Source organism: Mus pahari, chromosome 5 (genome assembly GCF_900095145.1).
Source record: "Mus pahari chromosome 5, PAHARI_EIJ_v1.1, whole genome shotgun sequence".
Taxonomy (NCBI): domain Eukaryota; kingdom Metazoa; phylum Chordata; class Mammalia; order Rodentia; family Muridae; genus Mus; species Mus pahari.
The window spans coordinates 29,822,857-29,834,893 of NC_034594.1; the positions used below are offsets into that span (position 1 = coordinate 29,822,857).

At 36.3% G+C, this 12,037-nt stretch overlaps 1 pseudogene across 1 annotated transcript; it reads left to right on the forward strand.

Moving 5' to 3' along the window:
- The first annotated feature begins 318 nt into the window (after positions 1–318).
- Positions 319–1,379, forward strand: LOC110322506 (annotated as a pseudogene). Its single transcript, XR_002380573.1, has one exon. The product of XR_002380573.1 is annotated as a UDP-xylose and UDP-N-acetylglucosamine transporter pseudogene (transcript).
- Positions 1,380–12,037: the final 10,658 nt, after the last annotated feature.

Sequence of the window (12,037 nt, forward strand, 5' to 3'; positions counted from 1 at the left end):
TTTCATTAGATAAGGCATTGTAATAGCATCTTACTTTGGTCTTAAAATCAGTATTCTACTTTGTTATTTATAATTTAAAGTTAAACTTATTTTTAACTTATCTAAAAATATTACTTTGGAGTGCATTTAAAAGCATACTTAGTGAAAGGCACAGATTTTATTGTTCTTACCATAATCTTTCATTACAAATCAAAATGTGCTCTCTATGAAATACATTTATACTGAATTACTTGATTTAAAAACACATAGCTGCGGAGGAAGAGTTGATCAAGATGGCCCTCAGGGAGGGAACCGCTGGTGGTGATGTTGCGCGCAGACTTTCTAGGGTAGCGAACTGAAAGGGCGCTATTTCTGCGCACTGGCTCTCATGCCCTGCACCGGCCATGCTCCTGGCCTTCGCGGTGGGCCTGGTGTTTGCAGGCTGCTGCAGTAATGTGATCTTCCTAGAGCTGCTGGCCCGGACACATCTAGGATGCGGGAACATTGTCATGTTTGCGCAGTTCTTATTTAATGCTGTGGAAGGCTTCCTTTTTGAAGCTGACTTGGGAAGGAAGCCACCAGCTATCCCAATAAGGTACTATGCCATCATGGTGACCATGTTCTTCACTGTCAGCGTGGTGAACATCTATGCCCTGAATCTGAACATCGCCATTCCTCTGCATATGATATTCAGATCAGGCTCTCTGATTGCCAACATGATTCTAGGAATTTTCATTTTGAAGAAAAGATACAGTATGTTCAAGTATACCTCCATTGCCCTAGTGTCTGCAGGGATATTTATTTTCACTTTCATGTCAGCAAAGCAGGAGACTGTCCAGTCTGGCTTTAGTGACAAGGACGGATTCCAGGCCTTTGCGTGGTGGTTACTAGGTATTGTGCCACTGACCTTCGCTCTGCTGATGTCAGCAAGAATGGGCATCTTCCAGGAGACTCTGTACAGACAGTTTGGGAAACATTCCAAGGAGGTGTTATTTTATAATCATGCCCTTCCACTTCCTGGTTTCATCTTCTTGGCCTCTGATATTTATGACCACGTTGTTCTGTTCAATAAGTCTGAACTCTATCAAGTTCCAGTCATCGGTGTGACAATGCCCATCATGTGGTTCTACCTCCTCATGAACGTTGTGACTCAATACGTGTGCATCCGGGGCGTGTTCTTCCTTACAACAGAGTGTGCCTCCCTCACCGTCACACTGGTTGTGACTCTGCGCAAATTTGTGAGCCTCATCTTTTCTATCTTGTACTTCCAGAACCAGTTCACTAGGTGGCACTGGCTGGGCACCTTGTTTGTCTTCATTGGGACCTTAACGTACACAGAGGTGTGGAAAAACCTAGGGACCACAAAAAGTCAGCTGCAAAAGGATGACAAGAAGGACTGAGGTCTGCCTGGGACAGACAGACGGTGTTATGTGAGAGCGGCCTCTGCTGCAGGTCTGGCAATCATTTCACTTTAGCTGATGTCAAATTACCAGAGTATTGAAGCAGACGGACTCCAGAGCTTCCTCTGAAAGGATGGGGCTCATCTGCTCTCACGAATCTGTGTTTGTAGACTCCACATAGGCATCCCTGAGATAGAATAAACAAAACAAACAAGGCTACCAGGCAGACTGTTGGGTAGCCTCCACATTTGCTTTTCTGTTTCTGTGCCAGAACATCTGAACCACATTTGTTGAATTCCGAGTCTCAGAGCTTCTAGTTTTCTACCTGTGTCACACTTGTTGCCACCGACGACTCTTTGCTATGTACCTCTTTCCTCCCGCCACCCCTTCACACTTAAGCACTTTGCAGCACAGCCAACATTCCAGGCACAATCAGGCACTGAGTGATCCAGTGGACATACAAAAAATTAGACCCTAGGAGTGATGAGGCCAGACTCCCTCCAGCGTGTTGGTGTTGGGAGAAAAGCAGTTGTCCCCATGAACAGAGCCCTTGAGATCCGTGAGCTGGATGCCGGTGATGCTGGAATAGACAGGTGGCTCCCACCATGCACATTTCACGTTATTTAATTAATCGATGCAAAGATCACAGACTTCTTTCACCTGCTGCTTTCTGTAGTTAGACTGGTCCTGCAGCGCTCAGTGCACATTAGAAAGGAAGAAAACTTGGAAGTGGATCGAGAAGAGGGAGACCTTTCCTTCCATCTCCCACGAGAAGCCCCTTGGCCTGTTTACAGAGATGGAGAAGGAAGTGTGGCCCAATACAGCTCACTCCTGCAGCACTCTGAGAGACTGTTGCCCCTGTGAACCCAGCCACACACTCCCATGGGATTCCCATGGGTTTCAAATATATGTCTGTGAGAGGCGTTAAGACCTGGCAGCCAGAAGATACTTCTGAGAATTATCATCTGTCAAGTCATTGATGATGATTGATACACACGTGTGAGTGTGGTCAAACCCCAGCTGCCACAGGGTGAAGTCTTCTTGTCCCATATATATGGGACTGCTTTTGGTGGGTGTGCATGAGAGGTGGCATGACACAGCATGTTTACATACAGAAACAGGACTGCCTCTTTTCTGCTGATCACCCTGAAGGTCTGATTTTCTTCTCTTGGATCCCCTTGAGGAAGAGTAACCCTGTCACACAGCATGTGGCGCTTGTATGCCCTCACCTGGATTGTATGTGATTGAAGAACAAGGACATCCATGTTGCTTTGTTTCCTCTTCCTCATTTAGGGCCAGACCCTCATTACCCTCACCTAGCCATCTGCTCCACTGCAAACAGCTACTCGCACTGTTTCTCTCGCCTTCCATTCTTCCGCTAAGTGCTGACTGTGCTCTTAGACTGAGGTGTGGCTCTTGGAGTCTCCTTGGCTCACTTGTATTCTTTGGTGCACCCTCTGAAGATGCTCTTTGATGGGTCTGAACAGCAGCAGCAAAGAAACTGTCCTAATCCTCTGGGTCCCCTGGGAAGGCAGCTGAGACTTCTTTGACTTTGTGTTACATTAAATGCAGATACTGTTTCTCCACCTAAGTCCCCTGGTTTGCAGACTGATTGTCATTCTGGCCATTGACAGCTTCCCAGTGCTGGTAAGGGTCTGTTCTCAAAGATGCTGAATTAGATGTGAACCCATTCACAGTCCCAGAAGTTCCGTAGCTGCTTTGAAATATGTGGGATTGCCTGGACCAATGTTGCTATAAATACCAAGTGTTAAATGCCCCCTTATAAATAAAAAGTACTTTTTTCTTCCAAAAAAACCCCCCACATACTCCTGATTCATATCAGGGAATAGTCATTATGCACTACTGTATTCCAAGACTATAGAAATAAGTATTCATATTGGTGTTTTTGCATACTATATGTTTCTATACTTATGCAGAAATCTATGGTTTAATGAAAACAAGATTCTGGTGAAGTGTAGCTCAAGTTACATATTTCCTTATGGTTAATATGACTTTCTCTCCATTCATTGTTCTAGAGTAAGGAGATGGATTCATTTGTATTCTTTTCTGAAAGCTACATAAATGTTTATAAAATAATTTTATTCCACTTATATTCACTAGTATATAAGTATGAACAACTGCCAAGGTATAATTCAGAAAAAATATAGTATAACATTATCATCACCACACTATGATATGCAGTGGACTCAACCTGAACATTATTCCTCTTTGAGCATCAGTAGAAGCATATATTAACAATTTAAGATTAATTAAAGTGATTATCTTTCTGTGTTTGTGTGCATATGAATGCTTGTGCATGAGTGGTTATATAACTATATGCTCCTCTGTGTTTGGGTAACTTCTACATAAGAATGTGTCCATGCATGTGGTTTCAGAGCATAGCCTCTGGTATTGTCCCTCAGGTACTATCCACCTATTTTTTGATACATGATCTCTCCCTAGCCAGGAACTCAGCAAATGTATTAGACTGACTTGCTAGTAACTGTGAGGTGACCTGGTATCTCTGTGCCACTTGAGCTGAGATTATAAGTGAAAAATCAAAGGCACATGTAAATTTACATTTACATGAAGTAGAAAAATACTACATTTAGCTTTAGAAGCCAACCTAGTCATTATTGGGTTGCTAATAGTATCTTTTAAAAAGAAAGATGCTAAATATGCTTGAAATATGGATTAATTTATTGATTATATATTTGTTCAATTGATTTTTTTCAAATACTAGTCTTATTTATTCATTTTTGCATAGCAGGTTAACATTAAATGTTCAATGAACTAGATAGTTTTGCAACATCTTCAAAATGGAGGATTTTCTGCTATGAAACCTGAATAACACAGAGTGGTTTTGAAAAACAGGAGCAGAGAATTCTGTAGACAGTAAAAATTTTGCTAATACTGTATAAAAACTTTTCTACAGAGTTTTATTTTAAAAATTGTCATGTTCTCAAAGATGTACAAATAATAACACAATAGTAATAAGGATGTTGTGCCTTTCCATGTGTGTTTGTCTCTGGGATTATGCACGAAGAAAGAAGAACAAAAGGAGGGCTGGGTGAATCTGCAAATCCACCACATATTGCTGATATGTCAACATCATAGTTTCCATGGATACATTGAAGGGAAAGTTGCCTAAATTACCTTGCAATCTCAAAGTACATATATTTCCCATTTCTGCTCTCTTTCATGGGAAATGTCTTTCACGTCAAATTACAATGACTTTTCTCTTATGGGAGTGAAGTGAGGAGGTGAAAATGATCAGGTTCAATTCTCACATAACCTGTCTCCCTTTATAGTGTTTCCCATAAATCTTCCCCTTTCACTACGTAATCCTTTTAGTAGCTAATATACAGAAGATCCTAAAATCATAGAACAGATAACCTCTCATTCCAATATGTTCTAAAGAGTTTAGTATTATCAACACTTTGCATCAGTGTGGACAATGGGGCTAACTTCATTACAGTGCTGTCATGACTTTTCATTGAAATTTCTGTGGATGACATTGGAGGAGAATCTCAATCATGTTCCCCTTGCAAGAGCTATCCCACCAAGACACATCATTAATGCACCATTGTTACCTCATAAGTACGTTTTTCTAAATATGCACTATAAAAATAAAGTAGATAGTAAATATATATACAATAAGAGACGATCTAGTCTTTAAAGAGGTACATCTCAGTGCCCCTAATTCAGAGTCTTAATATGAAGTCTGAAGTTAATATGAATATGATGAAATATTAATTAGTTGTTTTCATTAGCAACTTTTAATTTATTTCTAATAGGCACATTCAGGATTAGTATTTCATAGACTTGTATTGACACTGAGAAATGTTTGCACAACTTTTATTAATGTGTATTTGAAAATGAAAAATACAGCTATACACTTAAATTAATAGTTCTCAACCATCCAAAGGCGATAATCCTAATACAGTTCCTCATGTTGTGGTGAATCCTAATCATAAAATTATTTTTTGTGGCTATTTCATAACTGTGATTGTGCAACTGAATACCTGTGTTTTCTGATGGTCTTATGTGACCCCTGTTAAAGGGTCATTCATTTCCCCAAAGGGGAGGTAACCCACTGATTGAGAAGTACCTATTTAAATAAAGATATCACTCAGTGTAGAACAGGCACTGAAGGTTTTTTTTTTTTTTTTTTTTTTTTTTTTTAATTAAATGGGCAAACCTATGTACCTAAAACAACAGTCTAAACTCTCTTCTAATGAGCATCATCAACATTTTGATTTAGGTTTTTAAACTGCTTAGTGGAGTAGAAAGGACAAAAGCATAAAACACCTGTTTAATGGTGTCAAATGACAAACAGAGTTCAGAAACAGATCAGGAAATATGGTATCTTAACACACCTTTCAAATACTCAGAAAAGCATCTCAGGTGTATTAATATACATATATAGCTTTGTGAACAAGCCTATCGAAAGTTTACTGTTGGAAAATTCAACATTATTTCCTGGAAGTAGATTGTGTCATAGTTATGAAATGCAAATGAATGTAGGTTGTTGTATGCATTTGACAATGCACTACTTCTGACACTGGTCTTTTCAAGGCAGGATGCCACCACTAAGGATGTGACATAACACTGGTCTTGTAAGATCAGATCACATGTGGTCAGCAGCCCAAAAGCAAATCAGAAGTAGAGAGCAGAAAATGATATGAACCAAAGCATGCTCTAGAGGAGAAAAAAAAAGGAGGCTTTCACAGAACATAGTCAAATTGGATAGTGAATTCATTTAATTCTCCAGATTTACATAAGTCCAAATAAAACAAAGATGGCATACTCAAAATAAGATAATTAAAGAAATAGGCAATAAATGACTATTTAGGGAATATAGGTGGTGGGAAGGAGACCACATGTGAATGTAGTAACTAACCTGCCAAATGCATATAAAGATGACTATCACTATTAGTGGCACAGGGACAGGAATAGAAAAGAAAAAAACAAAAGAGGTACTGAAAAGAAAGAGGCTGAAACAGAGAGAAACAGAGAGACACAAAGAAAGAGATCCAGAATGAGATTGCAAATTTGGGCTATGTGGGATAGGATCAGGGTTTGTAGTCCAAGGTCATACCACATATCCAGGAGATTTCAAATGTTTTTTGCAGCAAATCTACAATAATGGCCAGTTATCAGGTTCATGTTGCCCCCTTTACCTGAGATGGAAATAATAGACATATTAGAAAGACAATATATACTGTCACTCAAACCATGCTTCATTATTAAATTAAACTGTACTAAGTTCGGTTCCTGGCTTAATAAAAGTATACAATCTACAAAACCTTAGATTTTTACCCACTTTCAAGTCTTTTCACCAACTCTTGGGCAATTTAGATTTTTTTCCTTTATCAAATTTTTATATTTCATAAAGCTTTATCATATAATAAAATCCCAAAATAATAAAAATGTCACAAACTACATTATAAAATATTTTTTATTATATGTATATTCATCCCATGTCACAAATTCATCCACACAGCAAAATTGAATTCTATCCATGCAATTTCTTAGCTAATTTATCTTAATAAATGAAATGTCCAACTGTACTTCACTGATTCATTCATTTTTATTTTGCAAAAATTCTTCATATTAAGCATTTTATTGAAATGTGATCAATTCTTTCTTAACTGGCCCTGTCTAGGAAATTGCCCAGTGATGGCAGCTTGACAGATCTTAGCATTCCATCTTATCCTATTTTCCTATCTCCCTGTGCTGCTTGGGAGTGGGGAACAGACATTTATCTTTTAAGTATAAGACAAAGANGTAGATATTGATTTGGGAATTATGCTCAGATTTGATGGTGATACACAGCGAGCTCAGTGAACTGAGACTCATGTGGACTCTAACCTAACTTCATGGCTTAATTGTTAATNTATTGTATACACTCTTCTTTCCCGCTCAAGAATCCTGACTTGGATAATAAAGCATATGGTACTCTTCTTTATAAGAACAGTAATTCTCACTAAGCTAAGAGGTTCCTAACCTTTAATCCCAACACTCAGGATGCAGGAGCTCATGAATTTCAAGATTAGCATTGTCTTTAGGAACAGTTTCAGGCAAGCCAAAGCTATATAGTGAAATCCTGTTTCCCAAAGTTAAAAATATAAAACGAAACAAATAATAGTAATTATTTTCCTTTTAATAAACACTTCATGCTAAAACTAGTTGAAAGAAACAAATATTAAGCAATGCTACATTAAGAAAATTTGAATTATTTACAGTTAGTATTTTTGAAAAACATTATGATTATATAAACTGGATTTCTTAAAAAATATTATGATTATATAATCTAAATTTCTTTCTCTGGTTCATTTGGTATATTTTAGGAATATTTCTTATTTTGAAAGGAAGTTTGGCTCATGAATATCTTCTAAAATGGTATTTCAAAAAAATTGTGGAGGTGTGATCTAAAAAAAAAAAAGACTTTTTTTTAGACAGCTGTAACCCTTCTCCTTTCCAGTCTCTGAGCTGCTCTTGGATGATACTTCTCTTTTGCAAGTCCTTATATCCTGTAGCAAGGACAATTGTATAATTTATCATCTGAATAATGCCATTTGAAAATAAAACAGTACACTGAGTAATTACATACAATCAGTGTGCAAAACCTAGGCCTGCCTCAGGTTAACCATGACACATGGCCAGTCTGCACTGAAGTACATTTAGAAATTTGCTTTCCTTCAAATTGGTTTACCTTCATAACTGTTTGTCTTTAGCAGACTCCCCTTTTTTGCTGTTAAACAATAGCTAAGTCCTGCTGAGTGTAGAACTCAATTTATAAAACTCGATTTTGAATAAGGGGCTTCATCTGAAATAGTATTTGAAAGCCCTTGCCCTGCAGTTATTCAAGTAAAACAAAGCCTCACAATATCAAGTACAAACAACATGCAAGTTTCCATATCGGGTAAATATCATATCTTTGTTAGAATGAATATTTTTATCTCTGTGCATTATCATCAACATGTAAGATCAATTCTAAACTAAAGAACGTGGTAGAATGTTTTGGTGCTTAATACCAGTTTATTTGGTATTTATATACCATAAACTGCGTGATGGACTAAACAAGAATCATGATATTTCAAAATAGATCTTACATTCAACTTACTGTCCAAATGCTGACCAAAATAAAACCAGTCACTTCTGCCTAAGGAGTGTTTTCTTAACCCATATTACATAACTTTATTTTACTTTGTTAAGTAGACAGATATTTTATATTATTAGAGGCCCCTTGGTCTTGCAAACTTTATATGACCCAGCACAGGGGAAGGCCAGGGCCAAGAAGTGGGAGTGGGTGGGTAGGGGAGCAGGGGCAGGGGGAGGGTATGGGGAACTTCCGGATTAGCATTTGAAATGTAAATAAAGAAAATAATAAAAAAAAAACAAAGAAAAAAATATTGATACATTTTATAAATAAACTAAACAAAATAAATTTATACACAATCTGTTCTATTTTATTGTTGAAATTTTAAAATGTTTTTAGAGACAGTTATGTAAATCATTATGTAATTGTAGCTAAGCCTGATAATCTGATAGTTCCATCCTCTATATGCACATAGTGAAAGAACAGATTTAATCAGACAAGTTGTTCTCTGACCTCCACATATATGCTAAAACATGCATACTTTCAAATATATGTGCACACACACATACACACACACACACACACACACACACACACATATGCAAGGAAGAGGAGAGAAGATATGAGTGTGTGTTTGTAAATTTGCATATTTACATATGTAAAAATCACAGGAGATCCCATGTCCTTTTTCTACCCTAGTTTTAACTGGGCATGCACATGGTGTGCAATACATTAAGATGAAATGCTCATATAAATTAAGAAAATATTTTATAAAATAAAATGATTATCATTTTAAGTGAGAAAATTAATAGTATATGTTACATCCATTAAGAGATATGATATAATTCACTTTCTCTTTTAAATAATGAGAGGGTTATATCTAGGTTGGTTTACTATTATTATTTTACTTCTTTTTTAAATAGAAAATAAAAAAGAAATGCCTTTCTCTGCCCCTTCATAGTTATCAGAAGCTCATACAGAAGGGAACAATGTGAAATTAAGTGGAGTTGTGAGGAGTAAAGGCGCAGTGAGGATATGCACTAGTGGGATATGGGTTCCGTCAGAGTTAGGAGGTTATTCTCAAGTTCACAGAAGGCAGAAGAACAAATCTTCATCCTTGACAGTGTCCCTCAGTGCACCAATGGTGTCCCTTTGCCTGACAGACCAGAAGGCATACCCTCCATTGCATAGGGGCCTTTCAAAAACAAGGGAAAGCCTGGGCCAAGTAGTGGGAGTGGGTGGGTAGAGGAGCAGGGGCGGGAGGAGGGTATAGGGAACTTTCGGGATAGCATTTGAAATGTAAATAAAGAAAATAATAATAATAAAAAACCACAAGAGGAAAAATGTTTGCAGAAACATCTACAAACCACAAAAATGTGTGAAAACTTAAAAAAAAAAATTTGTTACATTATTTTAGTAATTTACTTCCCCTTCATCTTCCAAGCTCCATCTAAAGAAGTCTGCCAATGCTACTTTTGGGCATTCTTAATATTCCATTTTCTTCTGAAGTACATCACTTACTGTTTATTCTTCCACATAAATGCTGTACAAAAAAATTTATTTGGTCTGCATTTACTTTACTAACCAATCAATATATCTTTTTCTCATTTAAATAATATAATATGATTATTTTATTTAATTTGTTATTTTCATTTACTAGTTAATTTATATTAGTATTTTGTCCCCATGAATGCCTGTGTACCACATTATTCCTTACTACCAATGGAGTTCAGAAAAAGACACTGGATCCCTAGGAGTAGAATTATGGATGGTTGTGAGTAGCCATCTGAGTACTGGGAATCAAACTAATGTGTGGAGGAGCAGGCAGTACTCAAGCACTGACAATTTCTATGCCCTCATATCTATTATTTTCAGGAATTTATGTGCACCAATCACTATTAATGCATTGTTTCTACATGATCAAATATTAAGAGTAACATTAGAAATCTCATGTAAACTCTATGTTGGCTTCCAAATATCTGCCAATTTACCCAGATAACATAATATAATGTATTTTTAAACCATTAAAAATATTGTATGCTCCAATTAATGTCAGATAAGGACATCCTCTGTTACACATGCAGCTGGAGTCATGGATCCCTCCCTCCATGTGTTCTCTTCAATTGGCATCAGCCCTTGGTCCTCAATGTTCCAGTATAAGGGAATCCTAGAGCAGTGAGATACGTGTGGGTGGGTGGGTGGTGGAGCACCCTCATAGAATCAGGGATGAGGGGGATTGGATAGGTGGTTTGTGGAAAGGAAAATTGGAGGGGAATAGCATTAGAAATGTAAATAAATAAAATAGCCAATAAAATTAAAATTAAGAATATATTGTATGCTCAACATAAAATAGCTCATTAGCTGGGCAAGCAAAGCTATCCATTAAGGACATTTGTAATCTGTAAAGTGCCTACATGGTGTCCAGTTGTAATTCTTCTCTTGATATCATTAGCTATTGTTTTTTTCTCTTTACCTGTAAAGAGTTTTTAATCCATGAATATGCTATATTCACTTAAGGGCATTTTCTTTTACATATGTTATATAATAACCTCCTTTCTAAATTCTCAGATAAATCTTTTTATGATTTACTTAGGTGCACTTGCTATTTACCTACAACTATATAACATAATGCCTGTTACATCATGAAAAAATAAACAAATACTTCCATATTACTCAACTTGAAATACAGAATTTTCAGAAGTTTTAAAATATAGTGTGGACACTCCCTTAGTTGTTTCTTTCTTTATACACAATTGATACAAACACTATCCTTAATTCTTACTCATTAGTCAGTACAATCAAATATAGCACCTAAGGGAGATAACTTGATCAAAATTATGTAGTGTTACTATATAAAACGTTTTAATCTCCAGATTGGGTTTATACTTCAGTTTCTATAAAAAGTCTTTGCTTGATATTGTGGGATCTTGGAGTGAATTAATTGCTGGCTGAAATTTAAAAGAAAATAGAAATGCCTTCAATTCCATACCCATTCCAGTTTTGGTAGAAATTATTGTCTTCTGATAATTTTCACAAATCCAGTGAAGAAGGCACTTGGAAAACAATAATTTTATCTACAAGCTCTAAATTTCTTCATTGATTATCACAGATGCCCTGTAAATATTGTTTTCCATTTATCTAATTGTTTCTTTGCTTAACTTGTTTTTATGATATCATACTTATAAATTTTTACTTCAAGAAAAAGTTGTGCTAAGAAAATTATCTTAATATAAGTAGGTACATTTATCTCCCTTACCATTTCTATGTTGTTTTTTTTTTAATTTTTTATTTTGGAAAATTCTGGATTTTGTATAATTTTTCAAATTAGTGCACTAAAATAATTTTATATAGGATAGAAAAAATGTGAATTTGAAAGAAAATAAGAGGTATGTTGGTGGGTTTGGAGGAATAAAAGGAATGAGGGGTTATGTAATTATACTATAGTTTCAAAAAATAAAATATAAAGTAAAATGGAACCAAAAACAAGAAAAAAGAAAATCATCTATGTAGTTTTCACCATCTGGCAGGTGGAAAGCAAATTCTTTTGGCAGTA